General features: G+C 45.0%; 2 non-coding genes across 2 annotated transcripts; both read left to right on the top strand.

The window, feature by feature from the left end:
- The first annotated feature begins 2067 nt into the window (after nucleotides 1–2067).
- On the top strand, nucleotides 2068–2256 carry LOC132134737 (U2 spliceosomal RNA). The gene has a single exon (XR_009429736.1). It is a non-coding gene; the product is annotated as a U2 spliceosomal RNA (small nuclear RNA).
- A 351-nt stretch (nucleotides 2257–2607) lies between these two features.
- On the top strand, nucleotides 2608–2771 carry LOC132134636 (U1 spliceosomal RNA). Its single transcript, XR_009429691.1, has one exon. It is a non-coding gene; the product is annotated as a U1 spliceosomal RNA (small nuclear RNA).
- Nucleotides 2772–4944: the final 2173 nt, after the last annotated feature.

Raw genomic sequence — 4944 nt, forward strand, 5'->3', positions numbered from 1 at the left:
GTCTATAGTGCACTGTCTGATGTGATACTGTAGCTGACGGCTGAATGGTTGCAATTTTATCTCTAATAGTATCGATTTTAGAAGTAAAGTAGTTCATAAAGTCATTACTGCTGTGGTGTTGGGAAATGTCAACACTTGTTGAGGCTTTATTTTTCGTTAATTTAGCCACTGTATTGAATAAATACCTGGGGTTATGTTTGTTTTCTTCTAAAAGAGAAGAAAAGTAATCGGATCTAGCAGTTTTTAATGCTTTTCTGTAGGATATGTTACTTTCCCGCCAAGCAATACGAAATACCTCTAGTTTTGTTTTCCTCCAGCTGCGCTCCATTTTTCGGGCTGCTCTCTTTATGGTGCGAGTATGCTCATTATACCATGGTGTAAAACTGTTTTCTATAACCTTCCTTAAGCGTAAAGGAGCAACTTTATTTAAAGTGCTAGAAAAGAGAGAGTCCATAGTTTCTGTTACATCATCAAGTTGTTCTGAGGTTTTGGATATGCTAAAGAATTTGGTTACATCAGGAAGATAACTTAAAAAGCAGTCTTTTGTGTTAGAAGTTATGGTTCTTCCATACTTGTAACAATAAGTAGAATTTACAATTTTGGCTATATGAATTTTGCAAAGAACTAAATAATGATCTGAGATATCATCACTTGGCTGAATAATTTCAACACCATCAACATCAATTCCATGTGACAGTATTAAATCTAGAGTATGATTTCGACAATGAGTAGGTCCTGAAACGTGTTGTCTAACACCAATAGAGTTCAGAATGTCTATAAATGCTGATCCCAATGCATCGTCTTCATTATCAACATGGATATTAAAATCACCAACTATTAAAACTTTATCTGCAGCCAGAACTAACTCGGATGTAAAATCACCAAACTCTTTAATAAAGTCTGTATGGTGCCCTGGTGGCCTGTATACAGTAGCCAGTACAAACATAACAGGGGATTTATCATTAACATTTGTTTCTTTGGATAATGTTATATGAAGTACCATTACTTCAAACGAGTTATACTTGTAGCCTGCCCTCTGAGAAATCCTGAAAACGTTGTTATAAATTGAAGCAACACCTCCACCTTTGCCTTTTAGACGGGGCTCATGTTTATAACAGTAATCTTGGGGGGTGGACTCATTTAAAATAATGTAATCATCAGGTTTTAGCCAGGTTTCTGTCAAACAGAGTACATCTATATTATGATCAGTGATCATATTATTTACAAAAAGTGTTTTCGTAGAAAGGGATCTGATATTCAATAAGCCAAGCTTTATCATTTGTTTATCCATATTGCTTCTGTTTTTTATTTGTTGAACCTCAATTAAATTGTTAATCTTAGCTTGGTTTGGACGTTTTTTGTATTTTCTAGTTCGGGGAACAGACACAGTCTCTATAGTGTGATATCTAGGTGAAGAAGTCTCTATGTGCTGAGAATTAACTGACCTCTGTGACGGGAGGCAGCTAGCAGACGGTCGGTTTAGCCAGTCTGTCTGCTTCCTGACCTGGGCCCCAGTTAGTCAAGTATAAACACTGATGTATAAACACTGTTCAGTATAAATACTGAACAAGATGTCAGGCGCTCTGGCTCCCGGTAAACATTTGACTATGGTGGCTGGTGTCTCTATATTCACGTTCCGTACAATAGAATCACCAATAACTAGAGCACTTTCATCAGGTTTCTCAGTGGGTGCATCACTGAGTGGGGAGAACCTGTTTAATGTTTTGATCGGAACAGAAGAGCGGTGTTTTGACCCACGACTACGCTGCCTCACCGTCACCCAGTTGCCCTGCTGCTGGGGCTCTGTTTCCGGAACCGAACAATGTACAGGAATCCCTGAGCTAGACGCATCCAAAGCCGTATCTAGAGCCCTAACATTTTTACTGTCCTCAATTAAAGTTTGGATGCGTGTCTCTAATTCTGAAATCTTCTCTGTCAGCCTAACTATTTCCCTGCATTTATCACATGTGAATCCCTCATCAGCGACAGAGATAGATAAACTGTACATGTGGCAAGAGGTGCAAGAAACAATGATAGGAGAAGCCATTACTCACCGTGCTTGATGAAAATTCTTACTGCGGTTGTTTGATGAACTTGTGAAAAACTGGAGCGAGAGGTTTAATATCTGATACGTCCCCCATCCGGGGACTACATATTAAATGGATTTTTAGATCATGGAGCTGGAGCCGGGGCTTGCTCCGTCCACTCCAAGCATCGGCCTGGTATTGCAGTGTCTCCAGGAACGGTGTGCTTTCCCTTTTTGGGGATTGCCGTTTATTGTGTCGAATAGCAGAACAAGGAATGAGATCTGCCATGCTGTGGTGTATTGCGAACTTTTTTCCTGATGCGCCCTCCTGGGGTCTTGGACTCTTCCACGAACGATGCACCCACCTGAGGTCTTTCACAGACGAGGTGATGCATCAAATCAGGTGTGTTTGGTTAAAGAGAGTCATCTAAAACCGGCATTGGGAAGCACCGGCCCATGAGCTTGGCAGTTTCCAGGCCAGTAACGGAAGGCACCCGTCCTTCCTTTCCTGGAGGGGGGCTAACCATTGGTGTGGACGGTAGAGACGCAAATCATACCTCTGGCTGATCGCCTGGGCCTTCATACTTACCTGGCAAGGGATACACCATGATCAAGAAGGCGGTTCACCCAGGGCGAGGCTTGGCCATTGCACTCCGGCCATGCTGACCCCTGCGAATTCCCCAAATGCGGGAATCTCGACTGCATAATTTATGGTAGTGGGGGGCTGCGTTCGCGCTCTCCCCTGAAATTGTTGGTGAAACAAAGCAGAAGAGGTTTTTTCCAGGTTTTTTTTTTTTTTGCATTTCAGAATGGGGAGTTCTATCACATGCGAGGTATGTGTTGTGCGCCTGTGAAACAAAGTCAGTTACGCTCTTGAAAAATCGGACCTTGGTGGGTGGTTTAGTTCGAATATAGCACAGACCTTACTTTGAAAGTCGATTGGACTGACTGCAGCCTAGCTGTAGCTGTCTCCATGTTGTTTGATTGTCCTTTTTCAATTGGTATTAATTTTGTTGTCACTTACAGCGCCACCGAGTGGCCTGTCCCAGCGCCCTTTTTCACCTGGCCTCTGACTGAGCCCCTGCACAGGTGTGCCGATTTGGGTGAAGGGATCTCATTCCTTCCTGGAGTTATAGCCATTCGAGCCATCTCGGACAAGCCACCTTAGCACGTTTTGAGGTCCCCTCGCCAAGGTGAATGGAAATTTCCACTTTTTTGGGATGATTATTGACAGACAGACTCCAGAGAAGCTTTCTGTGCTGCTTTGGGTGGGACTGGGCCAAATACCTGGCGCTAGGTTGCAAAAGAAGGTTTTTGACAAAATCCCAAATACACGAAAATTTTGTCAGAGCGACGAGCCAATCTGAGACCTGCGTCTGGTACGGCTCGAGCCAAGGATTCCCATGACATAAGGCTCTGTGACGAACCGTTTGGGAGTTACGAGCGATGCCGTACTTTCCGTCGCTGCAGTGCCAGCGTCAGGCCGAGAGTGACGAGGCCCAGTGACGTTGCACACAGGGGAGGGTACTACCATCCCCCAGCGTTTTTAGGTCCCCCAGACTTACCAAAGCCGAGATGGGCATCGCCGTGTCCGGCTTCCTCCCCGCTGCGTCTTAGCGGCATCGCTTCTCTGCCTTTTGGCTAAGATCAAGTGTAGCGACGATTGCTATGTCGAGCGGAGATGGTACTTTGCCGACCATGATGGCGTGGTTGAAGAATACTGTACGGATTCAAGTGCTTCAGAATGCTGTCCGGTTTGTAAAGGAAAACTTCAGGAGGGAATTTGTGGTCGTGGACGTCTTGAAAGGAGTCTTCAATGTAGCAGCTTCTTCAGTGTTCTGTCTTCAGGATTTCACAGCACTAGGATTTATGGATCTGACCTTCTTCAATCTAACGGACTGTGTGAGTTTTTTTGAGTCTTGGGGGAAGAAAAAGCACAAGTTGTTGGAAGGATTGAGTTTGCACCCTTTGTTTGCACAGGATTACTTACCTCTCACAGTCCATCTGTATAATCCTTTTGTTGAGGATGTGGAGGTAATGACTTTCCTTGAGAGGCACTGTGAGGTTGTGAAAGGAGGTGAGCGTGTGAGGGATCGGTTTGGGATTTGGACTGGAAAGAGGCGTTTTTTTGTGAAGCTCCGGGTGGATTCAGCGGTCCCTGGAAGCCTGGTTCACCTACCAGGGTCCATTTCCATTGGGCCTAACAGGGGCTTTCTCTACTACCCTGGGCAGCCCGTGTATTGCAGGAGATGTGGTGGAGAAGGACACGTTAAAACAGACTGTGAAGGACAGCGCTGTCGGTTTTGTGGGAAGGCAGACCACGTTGCTTCGGCCTGCCCCGCACCAAAGCTTTGTAGCCTTTGCGGCAAGGCCGATCATCTTTACGTACCTGTCCATCAAGAAACAAATCATATGCGAGCATATTGAAGGAAGGTGATGATCTGCAGGCGGACCTGGATGCCATTCTTAGCAGTCTACCAGCAGAAAGGGAGAGGCATCTTCAACAAGCGACAGGTGCGAGTGATCAGAGAAGTATGAGGGCATCAAGTCAGGAGTGTACTGGTATGAAGGAACAAGTGGATGGAGCCGTGGGGGATCTGAAGTGGAGGATGAATGTAACATACCTCCAGGACCAAACCTTTTGTAAGGTTTTCCGGGTATTATTTGCTGGGTGGTGTAATTTAAAAGGATTCTACCAGTCACATTCTGACTGGTGGGAAGGGGTGAAGGAGAGGATTAGGTTTTTTTGCAGGGCATGGGGTTTAGCTTTGGGGCAGGCTAAGAGGAATCAAGTGCGTCAATGGACTAAAGAATTGCAAGTTTTATGCTCTCAAGGTCTATTGAGCACTGGTCAAGGGTGGAAGAAAGCCAAACTCTTGCAGGATTCTTTGAATGAACATTATAGAGGAGAAGCACAG

Source organism: Carassius carassius, unplaced genomic scaffold, assembly GCF_963082965.1.
Source record: "Carassius carassius unplaced genomic scaffold, fCarCar2.1 SCAFFOLD_61, whole genome shotgun sequence".
Classification (NCBI taxonomy): domain Eukaryota; kingdom Metazoa; phylum Chordata; class Actinopteri; order Cypriniformes; family Cyprinidae; genus Carassius; species Carassius carassius.